General features: G+C 46.2%; 1 pseudogene; it reads right to left on the reverse strand.

Annotated features, from left to right (window-relative positions):
* Window positions 1-1,815: 1,815 nt before the first annotated feature.
* The window catches only part of LOC102860095, a 58,652-nt pseudogene continuing 36,126 nt past the window's right edge, over window positions 1,816-24,341 (reverse strand).

The raw sequence follows: 24,341 nt of genomic DNA on the forward strand, positions 1-24,341 counted from the left end.
AGGGAGGAATAGGGACAGAGGGCTGGACCTTGGTCCTTCTGTAGCTAGAGATGGTATACAGTAGGTGGCTAACCTTGGCTCAGTGCACAGCAGGTAGTCTGGGCGAGAGGGACAGGGCTTGGGGTCTGCCCACCACTAGGTTTCCAGGCTAGGTTTTCGTCTACAGGTTTCTCAGGATCACAGCAGCTGCAAAGACAGCACCAACCTGTGGAAGCTCACATATGAAGTCCTCTTGAATAGCTCTATACCTACATGCCTCTCTCCTCCAGCCCCCTTCCATGCCTGGTCAAGTCACAGCCTTGGCCTCTGATACCCTCCCTAGCACTCTCCACCTTCTGCTCCTGTGCTCTCGACACCCCTGCCCTCCTCCACACTTTCCCCATACCCCTCTCTGCTCAGGCTCCAGTCTGTTCTTCACCCATAGCTAACTGAGCTGAGTAAGCCCACCAGGTCATTCCAAATGCAGTGTCAGCTGCTTGCCCTCCATGTCCTGGTATCCAGTCTTGTCCAGTGGCACAAGTATGGATCTGGATAATAGAAACAGGTTTGTCCACCTACCTATAGGATACGTGCCCTGGGAGCAATCATTCAGAGCTATACTCTTCCCATCAGGGTTCTATACCATTGAGACAATTCTGTTGTGTCAGAGTAGACATGAGCTATGACTTTTTCTGGGCTGTAATATTTACAGGAACAGATTGCCAGGTGTTTCTCTGGAGCCTCTGCATAGGCTTAAACTACTAACCTTTAGGTTAGCAACTGAGCACTTAGCCATTGAGTCATCAGGGCTTCTTATCAATCCAACCCAACCCAACCCAATGCAATCAACCCAAACAAACCAATCCAACCCAGCTCAACCCAGACAGACAAATCAAGTCAACCAACTAAATCAACCCTACCAACCCAATCAACCCAACCCAACCTAGCTTAACCCAGACAACCCAACTCAACCCAGCCAAACCAAGTGAGCCAGCCCAACCCAATCCAGCCTAATCCAATCCAACTCAACCCAACTAACCCAATCCAATCAATCCAACCCAACACAACTCAACCCAGCCAATCCAACCCAAACAACCCAACCCAACCAAATAACCCAACCCAACCCAACCTAACTCAACCCAGACAATCCAACTCAACCCAGCCAAACCAATCCAACTCAGCATGCCCAATCCAATCCAAACCAACCTAACCCAACTCAACCCAACCTAACCAACCTAAACCAACCCAACCCAACCCAACCCAACTTAACCAAGCCAAAATGAACCCACCTCACTACCATCCAGTAGATTCTGACTTGCAGCCACACTATAGGACAGAGAAGAGCTGCCTCATAGGGCTTTCAAGGCTATAAATATTTTTTCAGGTTTGATAAAGATTGAATACAATAAAAGTACACTATTTATCCCCCATATTCCCAGCTCTCCCTGCATCTTCATGTCCACACTGTTTCTGGGAGTCTCTGGGGCCTCCAGGCTCAGCTGGACATCATCCTGAGCTTGCTGTGGGGTAAAGAACCTTTAGCTGAAGTTGACAGTGACACTATTTACCGGGGGGGGGGGGGGGGGGGGGGGGCGGGCCCTTCCCTGGGGCCTCTGAGTTGACACAGGTAAGGAGGGTGCTTAAGACAGAGCAGCAAGAGCAGCCTGCTGCCACACGGGGGAGCTAGACAGCACTACAGGTTGTCAGGGTGAGGGGAGCACTGTCACCTGCTGGGGTGACTGACTGCCCTTGGGAGCAGTGGGGGTGAGGGAGCATCCAGAAGGGAGAAGGGAGTTTTGTGGCATCACTCTTTGCCATCCATGGGGACGCTCTGGGTCAGGGACCAAACAGCGGCTCATCACAGGAAGAGGGAGTGTGCTGGATCAGCCTGTATTTGTTCTTCCCGTGTGGAAGGGTTGGGGGTGCTGTCCCTGGGAGGGGTGCTTTCACAGCTCTCAGTGGCCCTTGAAGCCTGTGACGGACCTAGGCTCACTCTCCTGGTCCTGCTGGTCTTTTCCACCCAGGGTGGCTAGAAGTCTGGCATGTGGCGGAGGGCTGGGGACTTGCAGGGCTGTCGAAGACACTCATCTATGCAGCACCCTGAGCCATTCACAGGTAGTCACCCCACAGCAGTGCTGGAGGGCAGGGTCTGTATTGCACTGCTGGCCAGCTCCACGGGCATCCTCATGGCTAACACTGGGGATGCTCTGTTAGCCGTCTGCAGGGGCTGCCTCCTGCAAAGTGACTCACATGCATCCTCTCATTTAACCATCTCAACAGCCCTAGGAAGTAGCTTAGATTAAGACCATCTCACAAATGGTAAAATTGAGGCATCAATACACAGCCACATGTGTAGGCTATATCTGAGTATCTCGGTGGGAGGCCAACCCCCTAGACCCCATACTCATATCATGCACCCCTCCACACCAGGCCAGGACGCCACTGCTGAGGTTCACAAGTACCCAGGGCACATGGGACATCTGTGGTCACGCTTCCTACACACCAGGGGATCGAGGTGCCCAGGTGCCCAGAGGATGCACTCACCCAGGACACAAGGCTATAAATACTTTTTTTTTAAACTTGGGTTGCTTCCATCTCTTTGCTATTGTATATAATGCAACAATAAGCATGCATGTGCATACATCTTTTTGAGTCGCAGCTCTGGTTTCTTTCTTCTTTTATTCTTCTTCTAGTTTATTTACAAAATTTGAATACAAATTTGAACAAATTCTTTCCATTTCCTTCATCCCCCCCACCCATCAAATTGTACAGCCCAATGATTAATCCCCTCCTCCCCCTGCACATCCACATCCCTCTGCTTCCAGCCTCTCCCACCCCTCCTGGATCCTTATAATCCTTCTTCTACAATAACAGTTTTATATAACATTTATCCTTGTGGGACTGAGTTCACTCAGCATAATGCTCTCCAGTCCCTCCCAAGTCAGGTAATAATTTACAAAGCTATTGCTACTGCATGCTGCATAGTATTCCAGTGTATGAATGTACTATAATTTCTCAATCCATTTGTTTGTGGTTGCACCTTTGGGCTGTTTCCATGTTTTTGCGATGGTGAATAATGCTGCTATGAACATTGTTGTACAAATCTCAGTTTGTGCCTCAGTTCTCATATTCTCAGGGTATATTCCAAGTAGTGGAATAGCTGGCTCATATGGAATTTCTAGAAATACTTTTAAAAAATTTGAGTAAAAGTTTGTGAATCATACTTATTTTCCCTTTAATTAGTAGACATTTGCTAACATTAATTACAATTGATTGATGTAATTTATTACAATGTCCAAGCAAACCTATATTGTTCCTTTCACCCAATTAGTTATTAGTTTTATTACTCTGTTATCGATTCCTTGGCTCCCCTCTGCCTCCCTGGTGTGTGAGAAGTGCTGCAGCATGAGGGGTCACTGAGAGCGTCTGGCAAATAGTGAGTGAACAGTGTCCTGGGCAGACTGTTTGTTGGCTGAACAAATCCTATCCCTAATGTCAGTTGGTTTGTCACATGGGAGGATTTACAAGTTGATAGGATGCTTGAAGTGGGGTGAAGAGGAGGCGCAGGCTATGCTTTCTCTTCTGGGAAACTGAAGCAGGCCCTGGCTACAGCTGTCCTTGAGACTCAGGCTTCTCTCTGTCCAGAGCCCCTGTGATGTCACCCCCACCCTTTTCCCTCCCAAGCCCCTGAATGGTTTGGCCTCCTCCGTTCTGATGTGATTTTGGAAGCAGGCAGCTATTTTTAGCACCTCCAATCAGGCTGCCTCGCGCCTGGCTATTGTTAGCCTCTCAGATCGACGCTGGAATTGATGTTTCCACAGAAAGGGATGAGCCCAGAAGCCTAGCCGTCCGATAAGGCACCCACCTCTGCAAGTTTCTCACGGCAGGTGAGCCTTCCCGCCTGTTCTGTGCCTGGCCAGGGTCTGGGACCACACTGGGATGAGTCAGGGAGGAGGAAGGAGGACTCAGGAGCACTTACGATGTGCTGCTATCGCTGTTAGGTGCCATCGGGTCAGCTCTGACGTATGAGGACCCCGTGCAGCACAACAGTACCCGGCCCTGTGGCATCTTCACTCTTATAAATCTGCACGAGGGAGCCTGCGACCGTGGCCTTGGGGGATGTCAAGGTCAACAGTCATAACACAGGCCACAAAGCTAATACAGTACAACAACCGACTTTGATGAGGATCTTGAAAGACACCAGGGTAGAAGATTCTGGATAGAGTGTGGTAAAATGTGGAACAAAATTAGAAAAACCTAAAAAAGTCCAGCCTTCTAAGTCCAGGGGGTGGTGTGACCCTTCAAGCCTGGAACAAAACCCCCACCCCACCCCAACCCGCGGGTCAAAGTGTAACCAAATGACAGACAGCCTATGACTTCATCCCTCAGACTTTGGACATGTTAGGAGAGGCCAGTCCTTGGAAAAGACATCAGGCTTGGGAAGGTGGAGGGTCAGAGACAGAGGGGAAAGTTAGCAGTTTGAATCCACCCAGTACACTGTAGAAGAAACACCTAGCAAACTTCTACAAAATTCAAACCAAACCACCCGGACTCATTGTTGTAGAGTTAATTCTGATCTACGGTGACCCTGGAGGACAGACTGACCTGCCCATACAGCACCCCCAAACCTGCCGTCTTTACAGCAGCTGCTCAGGGCTGTGGTGGGGTTCAGGAGAGTTGCCTTCTACCCGTAATCCTTCTACAACTATCTGATTAGTGAGATCAAAAGGGATCATGACATATTTTCCACATTATTTCATTGTGTACATGCACTTTTGGGGTACAATTCAGTCCACAGCAATGAGTCGCGTGTCCACGAGTCTTTCATTTCTGACTTGTAGGGAGATGGCTTATTCCTGCCCCAGTGAGCTCAGTGTGTTCTCTTGGCCACCTCTTTATGGATGTCCTTTCTGTGGTCTTGGCCATTTCCTCTCACGTGTCTGGACCAGCTGAGAGTAAGTTTCTGGGACTCACTCTGCAGCCCTCCCCTGTTCAGGACACTGTCCCAGGTCCCAGCTGCTAGAGCTTCTCTGGACACTTGAACTCTGTATCTTCAGCAAGATCATGCAGACCGCCCTGTGTGGGGGTCTAAAAACCTCCCCAGAAATGAATTGGGGCAGTTCATGGAAGTAGGACAGTTATGGATGAAATTCTGTCCCCTAGAAATGTTGTTGTTGTTAGGTGCCCTGGAGTTGACTGTGACCCTATGAACAGATCTGAACCATGTCCTGTCCTGTGCCATCCATATCATCTCTGACACACTGGGGCCCATTTTTATAGCCACTGCCTTGACCCATGTTGTTGTAGGTTTTAATACTCTCATGTTGACCCTCCACCTTTTTAGCAAGATGTCTTTCTCCAAGGACTTGCCCCTCCTAACAACATGCCCAAAGTATGTGGGGTGGAGTGTCCTCCTCTTTGGCTCCAAGAAGCACCCTGGTTTCACTTTGTCTAGGACGTGTATGTTTATTCTTCTGGCCGTCCATGGGATGTTCTGTACTTTGCTCTAACACCACAGCTCCAAGGCATTGATTCTTCTTGGCCTCTACTTCTCTCACTGATGGAGCTCCAAACCCCCTGGCCTGGCTTCTGGGCCTTCTAGGGCCTGTGCCTGTCTCTTTGAGGAGCCCATCACTGTCTGCCCATGATGTCTGCACATTTGTTTCTCCTTAGGGTTTGCTTTCAGGGGTACAACATTTATCCGTCAGTGTCTTGTACTGGGGGAGTGATTTGCATGCTGCTGTTTTTAACAGCTTAGATATGTATTTGCAAGCTTGTTTATCAGCAGCTTTTATGGGGCACAGGACTTGTCTGCCAGATACTGGACCAAAGTGGAGCTCCCAGATTAAGACAGACTAGGAAGAAGGATTGGCCATCCACTTCAGAAACAGGCCTTCAAAAACCCTATGAACAAGAGAGCAACACTGTTCTATATAGCACTGGAGGTAGAGCCCTCAGACTGGAAGACTAAAAAATGAAGAGGAATGGCTTCACACATCTTCTAGCGATATGTAGTGAGTTCTAGAGTCTTCCAGCGGTCGGCGTCATCTCATGTGGGAATTGGGTTTTCTCTTTTGCGTAAATGAGACCATATCAGTGTAGGATCTGTGTTAAACGTACCCATTTTGAGATATAAAAAGAGGAGTTAAGAAGAGATGCACGCACAGAGAGGGACAGGTACCTACCAAGTGGAGCTGGTCAAAGAATACTGAACAGAAAGATAAGAGGATTTGAGCCAAGGACTTTCCCCCAGAGGACAGAGAGCGCTTTCCCCGACAACTGGCATTCAGATCTCGAGTCTAAACATGAAACAGAAGAGAACAAAACAAAACACTGTTCTGTTCTTCAAAGACACCCTCTTGTGGTATTTCTTTCATCGTTGCATTAACAAAGACTCATCTGATTTGTGCCCTTTCCTGGGGTCACTGTCCTGTCTGTTGTTGAGTGTTTGAAAAGCATCGTTTCATGTAGAAAATCCAGTGTTTTAGTCGTAGGAGGCAGACCTGACCCTCCACCACGGCGGAGAGGATGTAACGGCATCTTCTGATGAGCAGAACTTGCTGCTTTTATGAAGTCGCCTTGATGTTCTGTGCCTTCAGAATCCCGTTCAAGAACTCTCTGCCTATGTCAAGGTCACGAGAACATTCTCTGCCTTCCAGATGCCCCAGCCTTTGAGTTCTTAACCTTAGGTTAAGGACACGCCTTGAGTTAATCTTAGTATAATGCATGCCTGGAGGTTTTCCATTTTTGGGTTGGTTTTTTATTTTTTTTTTGGTTTTGTTTTTAACTTAAGTAAACCTTATGAACCTGGAGAAAGGATGAAAATCACGCAAGTGTTGAGGACTTTCATTCATAGGGTCTCTATGAGTCACCTACGACTTGATGGCACTTAACAACAACAACAACAAGAAGTAAGTCTTGGACACCATTTGTTGAGATTTCTTTTCTCTGTTGACTTTAGAGCAGTACTAAAAAGTGATTAGCTGGATGACTGTGGATTATGTTCTGTTTCTGTTAAGGAGCCCTGGTGACTCATAGTTTAAGCACTGGGTCACTAACCGAAAGGCTGGTAGTTTGAACCCACTTGCAGCTCAGGAACTGGATGTAGCAACCTGCTCCCAAAACACTGCAGCCCTGGGGACCCTGTGAGGCAGCTCTGCCTTCTTCCACAGACTCAGCACGGGCTTGATGGCAATGAGTCTTATTTTTATTGTTCTAATTGTGGAGCTTTATAATTTTGTGTTTATGCTCGGAGGATGGGCTTTGTGAGGAGGAATGTGGCATCATGATTGGAGCAAGACTCATCAAACAATCTGTGTTACGCAGATGACACAACCCTGCTTGCTGAAACTGAGAAGGACCTAAAGCACTTGCTGCAGAAGGTCAAGGACTATAGCCTTCAATATTGATTGAAGCTCAATATCAAGAAAACAAAGATTCTCACCACTGGGCTGATTGACAGTATCATAATAGATGGTGAAGAGATTGAGATTGTTAGTAGCTTTAGTTTGCTTGGCTTCACAATTAACACTCTTGGGACCAGAAGGCAGGAAATCAAAAGATAACTTGCATTGAGTCTGCTATTAGGGACTTCTCCAAAGTACTAAAGAGCAATGATGTCAGTCTGGAGACTAAGGTGCACCTGATTCAGGCCATAGTCTTTGCAATTATTTGCTATGCATCAGAAATCTTGACAAAGACTAGGGATGATAGAAGAAGAATTGATCTTTGATTTGTGGTGCTGGATAAGAGTATTGAATATACCATGGGCTGCAAAGAGAAGAATCAGATTCACCCTGGAGAAAACCAAACCAGGATTTTGCTTGGAGGCAAGGATTCTGAAGCTCTTTCTGACATACTTTGGGAATGCTGCCAGGATGGACCAGTCCTTGGAGAGGAACACCATGCTTGGGAGGGTGGAGGGTCAGCACAAGAGAGGAAGACCCTTGTTGAGTTGGATTGATTCAGTGACTGGGGTAATGGGGATAGGTGTGTCAGAGACATTAAGGTTGACTCAGGACAGGGCAGGTTTCAGAGCTGTTGTATATAGGGTGGCTATGAATTGCAGGCAACTTGACATCACATAACAACAACAACCAGTGACTTTATAGTAAGTCCTGAAACCACATTATATAGAAGATCAATTTTAATTTTTGTTTTAAAAAAACAAAACATTTTGGGTTCCCCCCCCTTCCAGGTTCCTCACATTTCTATATAAATTTAGAGAGCTCCGGTGAGCTAGTGCTAAGGAGTTGTGCTGCTAATTCAAAGGCCGGCTGTTCAAATCCATGAGCTGCTCCGCAGAAGGGAGATGGAAAGTCTCCTCCCAGGAGATTTACAGCCTCTGCTGACCTTCTGGAGGATCAGCCATGAGTAGGTTCAAAGTCAAGGGCACAAAACAACATAGGAATTTTAGAATCACCTTCTTAACTGAAGAAGTTACATCTGGAATCAACAGTGTTTGTTTTTTATTTTTTTAAATTTTTTTTTATTTTAAGGTTTGTTTTTATTACAATATCTGCGTCCCAAATCCAAAACAAATATTAACTACCCCTGGGATGTCAGAATGGACTCATAACTGACCCTCGAGCAGGATTTCAGAGGCAGTAAATCCCATGGGAAGAGATTGCCTGTCATTCACCTGCAGAGCATTTGGTAGCATCAACAGTTTTTAAAAATAGCTTTTTGAGGTTTAAATGATACACAGTAGATGACACCCACCAAAAGCATGACATTTGATAAGTTATGAAATATGTATTAATGTGTGAGGTCAATCAGCTATGGAATATGTATGAACCCATGAATAAACAACAGGCTTTTGGAAACCCCATGAATGCTGGAGAAATGATGTTAGTTATAGAACAGAGTTCAGATCTTTTGTTCATAGGGTCACTATGAGTGGTACTAAACTTGACAGCACTTAACAACAACAACAAACCAATAGCTATGAAATCTGTATCCATATATGAACTCCATTAGAGTTAAGATGATGGCCACCATCATCATCCTTAAACATTTCCATCCAACTCCTCCCATTCGCCCATCCCCCTTGACTCCTGCTTTTAGGGAGGAAGGTGTTCAATCTTCATCGTGAAGTGTGATATTAACTGTAAAATATCTACGTCCCCTGTGTGGCCTCCATCAAACAGTGAATGTTTAATATGACCCTTCTAGCCATCTGCGAGAGAAAGAGATAGACAATCTCCCTCCCTTCAGTTGATAGCCTCCCACGAGCCACCATAGGGTTAACCATTAAGGGGTCATTTCTGACTCGAAGGCACATTACAACAACAACAACAACAGCAACTTGCCATTGAAAAGGGGCGCTGGTGGTATAGACCATTGGGAATTGTACTGATGACCCCAAAGCTTAGCCTCGCTGGCTGCTAGAATCCACCAGAAGTTTCAAAGAAGAAGGATGTGTAACCCCTTTCTGTGAGATTTACAGCCTCGACAACTGGAGGGTCAGGTTCAGACTCAGTGGCAGTGAGCGATTGAGCTGGTCGACATGAAACTATATTTCAGGACCTGGTATATGACCAAGAACCAAAGGTAATGAAGGAAGAAGTCAAAAGTATGCGGCAGTTGTAAGGAAAGAAGGGTCCAGGAATTGATGCAATATCAGTTGAGCTGTTTTCAGCAAACGGATGCAGCCCTGGGCCTGTTTACTTCTCTATGTCAAGAAATTCAGAAGACTTGGCCAACTAACTGGATGAGATCTATATTTATTCCCATTCCACAAGAGGCGATCCAACTGAATGTGGAAATAATTGAATAATGTTGTTATTAAGTGCTGTTGAGTCATAGGTGACTCAGAGTGACCCTATGAATGAAAGACCTGGACACTTGTATAACTTTTATCCTTTCTCCAGGTTCATAGGGTTTTTGGAGCCAAGCTATTTCAGAAGTGGATGCCACTTCTGCTTCCAAGCTTGTCTGAATTGGGGAGCTCCACCAAAAACTGTCCACCATGGGTAACCATTCTTGCATTTGACACATCAGTTTCACAGTGTTCAGCTTCACAGCAATCACAAGTTATCTCTGTACAGCAAGTGGACACACCAGGGCTATACGACCTTGAAGAGGTGTGTCAGAGTCAGTGAGACTGACTCAGGATAGGGTAGGCTTGTACACAGGGTCAGTAAGAGTTTCAGGCTACTCAAAGGTATATAACAACCACAATTAATATTGCATACAAGTAATATCTCACTAAAGATTATAAAAACAACTAGAGTTGTGCTGTTGTTGTTGATTGTTGTCAAGGTCGACTCATAGCGATTCTATGAACAAAAGACCTAATGCCTTTCCACAGCTATCGTTGTTTCTCCTAGTTCATAGCATTTTCATAGGCATGTGGTTTAGGAAGTGGATGCCACTCCTGCTTCCCAACCTGTTTTACACCTGGGAGCTCCACCAAACACTGTCCACAATGGGAAACCATTCTGGTATTTGTTATCCCCATGGCACAAGGTTCAGCATCACAGCAAACCCCGTTTACCTCATACAGCACATTGACAAAGAGTGATGTGCAAAGTGGAAGAATGTTCCTCCAGATAGAACAGCACTAGTCTCAGCCAGCAGTGTAGTATATCAGTAAAAATTGCTAGAAGTTCAAGCTAGGTTTACAAGATGTTGTGGAACAAGGACTATCATTGTTGATCCTGATATCAGATGATCTTGGCTGAAAGCAACCAGAAAAAAAAATTGCTTATATTTATCTGTACAAAGGCATTTGACTATGTGCATCTAATAAATGGTGGCTGACATTGAGAAGAACGGGAATTCCAGAATACTTAATTGTACTCATGTGGAATCTATACACAGACCACCAATCTGTAGTTCAAATACAGCCAAGGGACACTGCCTAATTTAAGATCAGTAAACTTGTGTTTTCATTGTCATTTGTTTCAAGAAACTTTTAATTTCATTTTTATTTCTTTTAGTACACACTCCTGTTCAAGCAAGGTGTTGTTCAGCTTCCAAATATATGTTTTTTTACCCTTTACGCTCTTGTTATTAATTTCTAACTTTGTAGCATTGTGGTCTAAGAAAATGCTTTATATTATTTGTATATTTTTTAATTTATTGATGCTTGTCTTATGAGGGTTTTTGTTTTTTTTTTGTTTTTTTTTTTTGTGTGTGCATTAGCTTATAAATATCTATGAAGTGGAGTTGGTTTACTGTGTGGTTTAATTCTTGAGTATCTTTGTTGAGCTTTTTTTTAAAAAAAAATATTAGTAAACTGCACATCAGGATTGTACCCTGCTTCCATGCCTATTCAATCTATATGTCGAGCTTATCATTTGAGAAGTTGACTTACGTGAAGGAGAATATGGCATCAGGATAGGAGGAAGACTCATCACAACCTGTGATGTGCTGATGACACCATCTTGCTTGCTGAAAGTGAAGAGGACATAAAGCACTTACTAAACATGAAAGACTACAGCCTTCAGTGTGGATTACACCTCAACGTCATGAAAACACAAATCTTCATAACTGGATCAATAAAGTATTTCATGAGAAACAGAGAAAAGATTGAAGTTGCCAATGGTTTAATGTCACTTAGATCCACAATTAACACCCTTGAAAGCAGCAATCAAGAAATCAAAAGATGCATTGCATTGGCAAGTCTCCAAGGATGTCTCTAAAGTGCTGAAGAGCAAGGATGTCAGTTAAAGGCCAAGATGCCCGTGAACCAAGCCTGATACTTTCAATTGCTCCGTCTGCACGTGAAAGTTGAGTGATTCGTAAGGACTGCTGCAGAAGAATCGAGGCCTATGCGCTGTGACGTTGACGATGAGTACTGAATTTCCCATGGATTTCCGAAAGACCAGAAGAACAAATACACGAGTCTTGAAAGAAGTACAGCCAGAGGGCTTCTTAGAAGCAAAGAGAATGATAGTTCATCTCCTGTACTTCGGATGTGTATCAGGAGGGGCCAATCCGTGGAAAAGGACATCACGCTTGGAATGGTGAAAGGTCGATGAAAGAGAGGCGAATGACAATGAGATTACAACAGAGACTGCGCATGGTGCAGGGTTGGCCAAGGTCTCACTGGGATAGACATGGGGTTGCACGAGTGGGAGCTGACTTTCTAGCACCTAAGAACATTAATAATAGCCATAACCCTCTGTTTTGGGGTATATTATAAATCCTAGTTTCTGGGAGCTCATCAATAACCTTCGTTATGTGAATGATACAAACTTGCTTGCGGAAAGTGAGGAGAACTTGAAGCACTTGCTGCAGAAGGTTAACCCTGCAGCTTTCAAAATGCTGTGCATATCAACAGCACAAAAAAAAACCCCACCTTGCCACTGGACCCACAGACAATATCATGATGTTGTTGTTGTTGTTGTTGTGTACCATAGAGTCAAAACCAACCCATAGCTGACCCTCTGGCAATTTTCAGAGGCAGTTAATCACACGGGAGGAGATTTCCCATCCTTCTCCCACAGAGCAGCTGGTGGCCTCAAACTGCGTGCCTTTGGGATTGCAGCACAGCTTCTTGCTACTAGGTCACCAGAGCTCCTGTCAATGATTTCATCTTACTTGGATCCACAATCAATACATTTGGTACCAGCAGTCAAGAGGGAAAAAGATGTATTAAACTGGGAAAGTCTGTAGTCAGGGACCTCTTCAAATTACTGAGGAGTAATAATGTCAGTTTGAGGACTAGGGTGTATCTGATTCTGGCCATGTTCTTTCTAATCACTTGCTATGCATCTGAGAGCTGGACAGTGACTAAGGATGACAGAAGGAGAATTAATGTCTTTGAACTGTGGTCCTGGAGAAGAGTGCTGAATACCCCATGAACAGCCAAAACCAAACAGATGAGTCTTGGAGAAGGAGCAGCCAGAGTGCTCCTTGGAGGCAAAGCTGATGAAGCTTCATCTCACATACTTTGGGCATGTTGCTAGGAGAGGCTGTTCCTTTGAAAGGGATATTACACTCAGGAAGGTGGAGGGGCAGTGAAAGAAAGGAAGACCAGGTGGGTTGGCATGGTGACTATGGCAACAGGCTTGAGTGTGTCAGAGATTGTGAGGATGGCACAGGATAGTACAGGGTTCAGATCTGTTGTTCCAAGGGTCACTATGAGTCATACTCAGCTCGTTGACACCTAACAACATAAGAAGAGTCTTCTGTGACTTCACAGCAAGATAAAGGGGGCCGACCCTAGCGTGAACTGTCTGTTGAGTTGATGAGGCCGGATTAAGGTGGGGTGTGTGCATCTTGAGTCTCCAACTTAATGAGGTTGTAGCCCAAGTTTCCACTGTGGTTCCCCTGGGGGTGGGGGTGGTCCGCAGCCAACGTACAGGAAAGCTTTGGTAGAGTCTATCACATTCCCTCCCTTACCCCCGGATCATGCTTCTGGCTCAGCGTGGCCTGACCTCTGAGACTTGAGCCAGAGGCTGTCTGGCCTGATTTAGTCACCACCTCATCAAGCTGCTGGTCACTCATTAGCCCTGGAGGCCACATGTCTTCGCTGAGCCTTCTAGTCTGAAGGTTGAGCCACACACAGACTTGGAACTTTCCAACACCCTTCTGCCCCCACTCCTGTAGCCATTTCCCTGATGGTCTGTGAGATGCCGCAATGAGTTACAGAGCCCAGGGACAGAGATGGGGCTGGGAGCTGGGAGGATTACTTGACCTTGGAGGTGAGAATGGTTGATGTTCAGCAGTTTGGAACAATTGGACATTTGGGATTGGTGCTTCAAGGACCATCTTCATGCTGGTCCTTCTAATAGAACTGGTCCATGCAACCTGCTCAGATCCACAATCAACACCCTTAGCACAACGAATCAGGAAATCAAATGACGCCCTGCACTGGGGAAAATCTGCTATTGAGGACCTCTCCAGAGCTCCAAAGAGCAAGAATGCCGGTCTAAAGGTGCTCCTGACCCAAGCCATAGTCTTCTCAGTTACTTCGTTTGCATCAGAGAGCTGGACAGTGACTAAGGATGGCAGAAGAAGAATCAATGCCTTTGAGCTGTGGTGCTGGAGAAGAGTCATGAACCACCAAGAGAACACACAGGTCCTTCATGGAGAGGGTGAAACCAGGTTGCCCCTTGGAGGCAAGGAATTTGAAGCTCCATCTCCTGCACTTTGAGCATGTTGTCAGGAGGGGCCAGTTCTTGGCGAAGGACGTCATGCTTGGAAGGGTAGAGGGTCAGTGCAGGAGAGGAAGACCCTGGAGGGATGAACTGATATAGTGACTGGGGTAATGGGGATAGGTGTGTCGGAGACGGTGAGTTGGCTCTGGAGGGAAGAGTTCAGAGCTCTTGTTCATAGCATCACTGAGTCATAATCCACTCAAAGGCACACAACAACAACAACAACGACGGCACAGAGGAGGGACTGGGACCTGGAATACTGGCTCTGGTTGTCCAGTCCTCCATGTGATATGCCCTCAGCTTAGTGCAGGGCCTGGGACAAGTGGTTATCCAGGAGCCGAGAGGGAGGAGCAGACGCTTCTCATAGCAAATGCCTTCACCCAGGGCTGTTGTCCTCTCTCCTCCACCTTGACTTGCTCTTTATCTTCTTTTCTTTTGGTAAATCCTACAGCTCCCCGTTCGAATGAGACTCCTTTCCCCACCTCTCCCCACCCACCTGCCAGTCAGGGAGGGCAGTGAGACGGCAGAGCCGTAAGAATGAAGACAGAGCTTTGAGCCGAGTCAGGAGAGCCAGGGCCTCGAACCTGCAGGGCCAGCCGACCACCTATGCCCACAAGAAGGACCTGGGGTCACATCCCACAGCCCATGTGAAGAGGCTGCTGTGTTTGCAGCTCAGCATCCAGAGAACAGGATTTGCATTTGAAAAAAAGACCTCTGTGACTGCCCCTGGATGGAGAGCTGATAATGACACTTCTATTTTTGAGAAAGGCCAGCTCCCTTGGTGGTGCCCCCGAGGAAAGGGCAGCCCTGCGTGATGCCAACTTTGATGAACGATCTTGAATCCCTCACGATATTTTACCATGTTAAAGGCTTAGAAGAGCAAAGGCTCCGTGTAAAAGGTTTATAAATTATTCAGCCTCTCAGCTGTCTTGGTAGAGGGGCTCTGCTTCCCTAACACGTTGCCTTTTGCAAACAGAAGGCCCAGGGATGGGCGGGAAAGTCGGGGTTTAGAAGAAACGGGCAGACTTGGGATCTTCTTAACCTCACAACTAGAATTTCCAGCCAGGTTATTGCCCAAACCAAGTCACTTCCTCCACACCGACAGACCTCAGATGATGCCTCCTGAGGTCCAGGACCTGCACTATCCCCTGGGGATGTGGAGATGAGGCAGAAATGATGATGAGTTGGATGCGATACCAGGGCATCTTAGTGTGACGAGGAGTTAGACGTCAAGATAAACCCAAGGGAAGGTGGGTCTTCATGCACAGGAAGAAACAAGGCAGGAATGGGAGCCCAATGTGAAAGCTTGGAGTGATGTTGGAAAGGTGGGTTTTGAAGACTGCCTAGGAGTTCACTGAATACACAAGGCAGATGGAAGGCGACCCTAAGGTTGGGAAGCGCTGGCTCACTGGAAGCATCATTTCCTCTCCCTGGGCTCCCAGGACTGCGTGGGGTCGTGTTCCCAAGTTCTGCTAGTGGAACATGGTGGGACAGGACAGTCAGGCAGTGCTCTGGTGCCCAAATCCCCTTCCACGTGTCTGAGGGTTCCAGCAGTCCAGGATGGGTATAAGAGGGATGAATGAGTGACCGGGGAGCTGAGAATGACAGCCAAGGACACAGTCCTGGAGTCGCTGGGAATCCTGGGGACGGTCATCGGGAGAGTGACACAGATCTGTCATTTAAGGACCAAATCTCCCCACAGGCCTAACTGGATTCCGAGTTGAGAGAGCCCAGCCCTGTCCTTGGGAGCTTCCAGTCTCCATGGAAAAGCGCTGAGTGGTCTGTGACCCCCGAAGTTAGGAAGTAGCACCCCATAAGCAGAAGAGGGGCTGAGGCAGGGTCTCCTGAGGTCACTGAAGGAGCCCGGGAATGGTCCTGCTGACCAGTTATGATTAGTGTGTGTCATGCCTGGCTTGTATGACAAGACACAGCAGTGATGAGGTTACGTGACCCTGAGATTAGGTTATAAAGACCCAGTGCCCTCCTGCATGTGGGCATGGGGGAGGTCCACTGTCGGGGGAACCAAAGTCCTATCAACAGATAAGGCTTGGGGCCAGGTCCTCTCCAGCCCAGCCTCCAATGACACTGTGTTCGCCGATGCCTGGTCCCCACCTTGTGAGCGACCCAAAGTCAAACCACGCAGCTCAGCTGCTGGGGGATTCCAGGCCCAAGGAGCTGCAGGATTTAACGTGAGCTGGTGGTTTTAAGCTGCTGGCTTTTGGGCTTATTTCTTATACAGCAAAGCTAACTGTTGATAGTGTCTCCATCCTCGCTCCAAGGACACTTTTCCCAAGGCAGAGACACTGGCTCCTCCAGCAGCCTGTAGTATATCGTCAACATTCATGCACAGGAAACAACTGAAAACAACCTTGGCTTGGGTCAGAAGCATCTAAGTCCTCAAGGTGACATCTTTGCTCCTTAGCACTTTAAAGAAGTCTTTTGCAGCAGATTTTCCTGATACACAGATCATTCGAGTTCTTCTTTTTTTAAAAAGAAGAAATGATATGCAAAAGGAATTTACCAGCAAAGCAAGGTCAAATAGTTATCAGAGAACCCGCTTTTAGACAAATGAGATTTCCAGTAGTTGAAACACAGATTACTGCTGAGTTCCCATTACTACAATGACCTATTTTGTGATCGTTTTTGAAAATGTATTTAGCCAAGATCCTTTTTACTTAGCTAAATGCATTCATATTTATGGCAGTTACCTTTTAAACCATTTGTAGTGGATGGAATATCCAGTAATCACAACAGAATATTCTGAACTTTCTCTATGGAACACATTCAAGGAATGTAACTTAAGCTTCCAATTATCCTTTATTCAAAACTCTTTCCTGTATAACACACTGCTATTTATAAGTGCTAGGTTGCAAGAACAAGTTGAAAGAGAATGATCAAGAGAAGGAAGTCAGGACCAGGATATGGAGCCACACTCAGTGGCACTTAACAACATAGAGAGAGACCAGTTGGCCTAGCGCACCAAAAGTGATGCTACCAAGCCTAAGGCGGGTGACCCTGATTTGCGGCCCTCAGGCCTGTTTTTCTTTGTTTTTGGTGAAAAGTTCTTCTAGGTCGTATAGCCTTGCTGTGTCCATTTGCCATACAGAGGTGACTTGTGGTTGCTGTGAAGCTGAACACAGTGACACTGATGTGTCAAAGGCGATAATGGTTACCCATGGCAAACAGTGTTTGGTGGAGCTCTGCGATTAAAACAAGCTTGGAAGCAGGAGTGGCATCCACTTCCATAAATAGCTTGCCTCTGGAAACCCTATGAACCTGGAGAAAGGATGAAAGTCATGCAAGTGTCGAGGACTTTCGTTCATAGGGTTGCTATGATTTGCCTACCACTTGATGGCACTTAACAACAACAATAACAACTACAACAACAACATGTATTAGTCACATACACACACATACATATACACATTCATCTGGTACTCTTTGCTTTCTGCCAAAATCCCTTTGACATTGGCAATAATGTCTCTACTGCTACCACCTCTTCTAAACCCAGCTTGTATTTCTGGTAGCTTCCTGTCAATGTCCTGTTCCCGTCGTTTCCGGGTAATCTTCAGCAGGATTTTGCTAGTGTGCGAAAAATTAGTGATACTGTTCTATAATTTTCACACTCTGTTGGGTCACCTTTTTTGGGAATGGGAATAAATGTGGATCTCTTCCAGTGAGTTGGCCAACTAGTTGTCCTCCAGATTTCTTGGGACAACTTGGTGAGCACGTCCAGGGCAGCATCTGTTTGTTGAAATACATCAATTGGTATTCCATCAATTCCTGGGGATTTGTTTTTTGCTAATTCCTTCAGAGCAGCCTGAACTTCCTCGTTCATCACCTTTACCTCTTGATCATATGTTGTTTCTTGAAATTATTCTGTCAGCCACTTCTTTTTGTTACGTATACTCCTTCCATCTTCTTTTAAAAGCTCTCTGAGCCACTCACTATTCTACCCATAACATCCTTAAGCATTGCAGCTTGTGTCTTGAATTTGTTCTTCAGTTCCTTCAGCTTAAGAAATGCTGAGTGAGTTTGACCCTTTTGATTTTCCAACTCCAACTCCTTGCATATTTCAACACTTAACACCAGCAGTGAGGAAATCAAAAGATGAATTGCATTGGGAAAATCTGCTGTCAGGGACCTTTCCAGAGTACCAAAAAGCAATGATGCCAGTCTAGAGTCTAAGATGCACCTAATCCAGGCCATGGTCTTCACAATTACTTTCTATACATCAGAGAGTTGGACAATGACTAAGGATGACAGAAGAGGAATTGATGCCTTTGAGTTGTGGTGCTGGAGAAGAGTCTTGAACGTACCATGGACTGTCAAGAAAATAAATAGGTCTGTCTTGGAGAGGGTGAAACCAAGTTTCTCCTTGCAGGTTAGGATTTCGAAGCTCCCTCTCACATAATTTGGGCACATGGCCAGGAAAGACTGGTCCTTGGAGAAGGATATCATGCTTGGAAGGGTAGAGAGACAGACAGGAGAGGAAGACTCCAGATAAGATGGATTGATACAGTGACTGGGACAATGGGGGTTAGTGTGTTGGAATCAATGAGACTGCCTCAGGACAGGACAGGGTAGGCTTCAGAACTGCTGTATGTAGGGTTACTATGGGTCACAGGCGACTTGGTGACACATAACAACAACAACAAGGTTTAAGCCAGGATTTAGTTGGAGAAAGATCATCTGATTTTTTGACCACTACTTCCATGGGGATGAATTTTGGTTCCAAGGGGAATGAAATCCTCTCTGGCTCATGGAGTGACCCCATTTCCTGGCCAGCCTGGACTTTCCAACTCAAGGTGGCCCATGGGGGCCCTACTGGCCATTGGCTTATCTGACCTAAAGTATCAGTGCTATTTATCATGAGCTGCTGTAGCAGAGATACCATAAATGGCTTAAAATAATAAAGTTTGTTTGGCTACAATTTAGGAGGCTACAGGTCCAGGTACCAGGGGAAGGCCAGTATTCCTGGCAGATGCCCATGTGTCTTGGCATTCGCTGGTGAGAAGGAGCCTCCTCACGTAGGGACCTGGGTTCAGAGACACGCTCCACTCCTGGCAAGTCTTCCTGGGTGGTACAGAGAATCCCTTCCTCTTAGCTGACTTCTCTCCCCTTTTGTCTCTCCTGAGATAATGTGTATTTCAGACCAAACCCTAGAGCCTAGGGCCCTTATCAGAGCTATTTCTCTCCTCCCATATTCATCTAACAATTACTTTGTTCTTCAGATTGTGGAGCTCATTACACAGTTTCCTCATGATCTCATCCCACACATAGCATCCTTTACAGAGAGGGAGGATGAAATGTGAGACAGAAATGCTTCCATGAGGGTTAAGTGGACAGGGGTGGGCAGGCTTGTGGACAGGCTGGGTTCCAGACTCCTTTGGACAGCTTCTGGGATAAGGAGAAGTACCTCACTGCTCAAGCAGGTGTTATGTTGTTGTTGTGTACCATAGAGTTGGAACCGACCCATAACTGACCCTCCAGTCTCTTTTCAGAAGCTGTAAGTCATGCCGGAGGAGACTGTCCTTTGGAGCAGCTGGTGGATTCAAACCATGCACCTTTCAGTTGGCAGTGCAGTGTCTTACAACTAGACCATGAGAGCTCCATTGAGCAGGTGTCCTGTGACTCAGTTTCAGCTCTGTCCCTTCCTTGCTGAGTGACCCTGAATGGTGGCTTAAGCTCTCTGTGCTCATTGTCCCCTCTGGAGAGTAGGGACCACAGATAACCCCCTCCACATCGAGGCACATCAGACTCACAGGAGGGTTATTGCACACAGTAAGTGGCACATTGAGATCTATGGTCCTTGTCAACAGCTGGGATATACTCGTCTGGATGGCGACAGCTCAGGAGCTGGACAAAGGTGAAAACCTCTGATGGTCACTTAGTGATGAGATTAGCATCACTCGTGGGGCCTCAGAACCTCTTATTTTCTTACTCATAGCTTCCTTGCCTTCTCCACCACTCCAATATAGCCCTGCTGTCTAGGTACCCGGTGAGAACTGGGTAGGGTGTGGCTGGGTGCAGGACAGCCATAGCTGACAGAGAGTTGAGGATACCATTGGAAGGGGTCACTGCTTGCCTGAGACCTCAGAAGCTTCTCCAGAGACATGAGGCTTGAGGTGAGTCCTGAGAACTAAGAAGGCTTTTCCTGGTGCGTAAGGTGAAGGAAAGCATTTCAGGTGGGGAAAATGATAGGTACAAACAACACTAGGTACAAAGGGCTGTCTAGTTATCTAGTTATAACAGAAACACCAAAAGGGGGTGGCTTTCACAAACAGAAATTTATTCTTTCACAGCACAGAGACTGAGAGTCTGAATTTAGGGGCCAGCTCAAAATTACTATTTTTTAAATTTAATTTAATTTTTTTGTTTTATTTTATTTTATTTTTTATTTTTTTAGCTCTAAATTCTAAATCCTCCCTTTGTTGCCTCAGAGTTTAGGAGGAAGGTCCTTGTTCCTTCTCAGCGTCTGTGGACATCCTCATGTGCACTGCCCTAGGTCTAGAAGGTTCTCAGTTTAGGGACCTCAAGTCCAATGGATGCTCTGAACTCCTGGCTCTTCCTTTTTGGTGACACTAGGGTGCCTCTAGACTCTCTCGGCTCACCTGTTAAACCTCTTTTATATCTCAAGGGAGATTGACTCATGGAATACTGTTGTTGTTATGTGCCGTCGAGTCGCTTGCAACTCATAGCGACCCTTTGTACAACAGCCCTAAACTCTGCTCTGTCCTGTGCCAATTGCACTTTCTCTGACACACCCATCCTGATTACCCCAGTCACTGAATCAGTCCACCTCATAGAGGGTCTTCCCCTCCTGCGCTGTCCCTCCACCCTCCCAAGCATGATGTCCCTCTCCATGGACCTGTCCCTCCTTACAACATGTCCAAAGTATGTTAGATGGAGCCTCAGAGTTCTTGCCTCCAAGGAGCCACCCGACTTAACCCTTTTCAGGACGAATCTGCATTAAAAAACAAGAGACTCATGAGATACTATTCAAAATGGGTGACCCTGGAGGACATTATGCTGTGTGAAATATCTCAGTCACAAAAGGACAGATACTGCATAGTGCCACTGTTGTAAAATGGGACTGACGTCAGGGCTGGGGGGAGACTGAGAAAGATGGGATAAATTATGTATACTGCATTGAAACAGATGAGGGAGAGAACTGTTTAAAAGTGATATATGATTAGATATTATTGTCATGACAGGAGTCCAGAACGAAGGCTGCATAGTGGAATGGACCTGGGGGGAGGGATTGTAAAACAATGAAAGAATTTTTCTTTTACTTTTCAAAGAGAAGAGTGAACCGGAGGGGGTGGAGTGGGATGGGCAGGGAGAAAAGTGCAACAACGAATGAATGGAAATCCAAAGTCTCTGTAAATGTTCATTAAAATTATAATAATAATTAAAAAAATGTTAAATACAAAAAGAGAGATTGACTCAAAACCGTTATTCACATAACTGCCTCTACAGCATCATAGAGGTGCTGATTGATAATACGAAGTAAAATTATGTCATATCAAAAAATGGAGGGTAATTACAGAATGTGGAAAATCATGGCTTAGGCAAGTTGACGGGAAGATGAAGTGAAAAGGTATATAATTCAATCCATTATGGGTGATGGAGGTAAACTTGCACCCACACTCTGCCCAGTATCCTGGCTGGCTGAAGGTTTAAATCCCCACTCTACTGTGATGTGCTACTGTAGAAAGTGACTTGGCCTGCCTGTGCCTCAGTTTCTCCATGTCAGGGAAGTGGGAGCAGCACTCTTTAGCTGGGCCTGGAGGGAGTGTAGACACGTGTGCCCCACGCTTTGAGCAAGGCACCCAGGAAACACTGTGTGGGTGTTAGTTGAGGTTTGATCCAGAGAGGCCTCTTTTATGTCCAGGCGCCCCACCCCCAGCGGAGACCAGCTTGAGGATATAGCAGCAGATTTTTGACAGGACATTGCAGGTTTCCGACTCTGCTGGTGATGACCTTATAATTGGCACTGAAGGGAACATCTCAGCTGCCAGCAGCCTCAGCAGCTTCCGGTGACAAGCTACTGTCAGATGCTTTTAACAAGCTTGGTCCCTCCGGCCTGAGAAGCGGCCTGGACCAGGTCTGAGGATAATTGTATGCTCTGCAGAGGCCACCAAAAGGGACCTTGACAAACCACCCCCCAGTTGTGAGTCCAAAGACTGTGCCACTGGTATTGACTGGCATTTCTTAGATCACAGTCTGCGCCCCAATCCTGAGCACCTTGCCTAACATGCCTCTCCCCATGGCTGGTGTCCTGTGAGTGATCCCTTCCCAAGGCGCACCCGCCTGTGGGTCTGGGGCCTGGAGGCTGGTGGAGGGCCCTCTGCCTCACCTCTGGCTGCCGAGCTGATAAACAGCTGTTGCTTCCGGGGTCCCGGATGGATTCTGGTGCGGCGAGCACCCAACGACTTTGCTAATTAAAATCAGGTTTTGACATTTGGGTTTCTTGCTGCAGATGGGAGATCATATGAGACTGTCACTGGAGAACTGAAGCATTGAGTTCTGTCTAAACGCAGGGCCCAAGACAGCTGGGCATCTGCTACTGTGGCTAACGTGTCCACTCAGTTATCAGGTACGTCTGTGTTCTCCCACGCACTGAAGGGGGCTCAGAGAAGCCATAGAATAGATGGGCCTCGATCTGGGGAAGGAAAGAGGCACACCTACACATGTATGTACACCACCCCATACACACATATACGCACACACACAAGCACACTTACACATGCAGACACCCATGTATGTATATACACATACACACATACATGCACACACACGTACACAGTCTTTGGAGACAGTGTGTAAATTCTGCCACAATCTATGTCCTCAGCCAGGCTATTCACAACTCCAAGCCTTGGGTTTTGTATCTGATTGTTGTTACTCATTGTCAAGTTGAGTACGACTCATAGCGACCCTGTGAACAAAGATCTGAACCCTGTTCTCTCCTGCTGCATTCTCACACTTCCTGACACACAAGAGCCCATTGCAGCAGTCACTGTATCAATGCACCTGGTCGAGGGTCTTCCTCTCCTTCTCCGACCCTCCACCTTCCCAAGCACGATGTACCTTTCCTCTCCAAGGAATAGCCTCTCCTAACAACATGTCCAAAAGACGTGAGATGAATGTTCACCGTCTTTGCCTGCACGGAGCACTCTGGCGTGCTTTCCTCAAGAACTAACTGTCCTTTTAGGCACCCATGGGATATTTGGTGCTCTAACAGCACAGTCCCAAGGCGTCGATTCTTCTTCTGTCGTCCTCATTAATTGTTCAGCTTTCTGACACATAGCAAGTGACTGAGAAGCCCATGACCTGAATCAGGGGCACCTTAGTCCTCAAACTGTCATCATTATTCATCAATAATTTGGAGAGGTCCTCATCTGCAGATTTTCCCAGTGTAGTGTGTCTCCTTATTTCCTGACTGCTGGTACCAAGGGTGTTAATTGTGGATCCAAGATGAAGCTGTTGACATTTCAATCTCCTCTCCATCCATCATGATGCTCCCTGTTGGTCCAGTGGTAAGAATCTTTGTTTTTTTGATATTGAGATGCAATCCACTCTGAAGGCATTAGTAAACAAAACAAAGCCCCAGAAATTTCTAGAATACCACCTGACTTGTTTCAGCACACTAGTGCACCCCCAGATGTGCTCACCAGTCTATGTCCACAACTTTGGAAGACAGCTATCTGGACAACTGACTAGAAGACCCGTGTTTGTCCTCACCCCCTAAAGAGGTGATCCAACAGAATGTGGAAGTTATCAAACAATATCATCAACATCAAATGCAAGTCTTGTGAAGACTACTAAAGAATGACTGGAATAGTACATTGACAGGGAAATGGCCAGAAATTCAAGCTGGATTCCAAAAAGACCAAGGCATAAGGGGTATCACTGCTGATGCTGGAAGTGTCTTGGTTGAAAACAGAGAATAACATAAAGACGTTTGCCTGTGTTTTAGTGACTATGCAAATGTATTTGACGTTGCAGGTCATAACAAATCATGGCTAGCATTGGAAAGAATGAGAATCCTATAAAACGTACTGTGTTTATGAGAAACTTGCACACAGACCGTGAAGCAGATGTCCAAGCAGAAGAGGGAATACTGCGCGGTTTAAAATAAGGAAAGTAAGAAAAACATCAAGGCATATCATAGTTAAATTTGCCAGAACTAAGGATAAGGAGAGAATCCTGAAAGCAGCAAGGGAGAAACAAAGAGTAACCTATAAG

Source organism: Elephantulus edwardii, unplaced genomic scaffold (assembly GCF_000299155.1).
Source record: "Elephantulus edwardii isolate Elephantulus edwardi_28Jun2011 unplaced genomic scaffold, EleEdw1.0 scaffold00064, whole genome shotgun sequence".
NCBI lineage: Eukaryota > Metazoa > Chordata > Mammalia > Macroscelidea > Macroscelididae > Elephantulus > Elephantulus edwardii.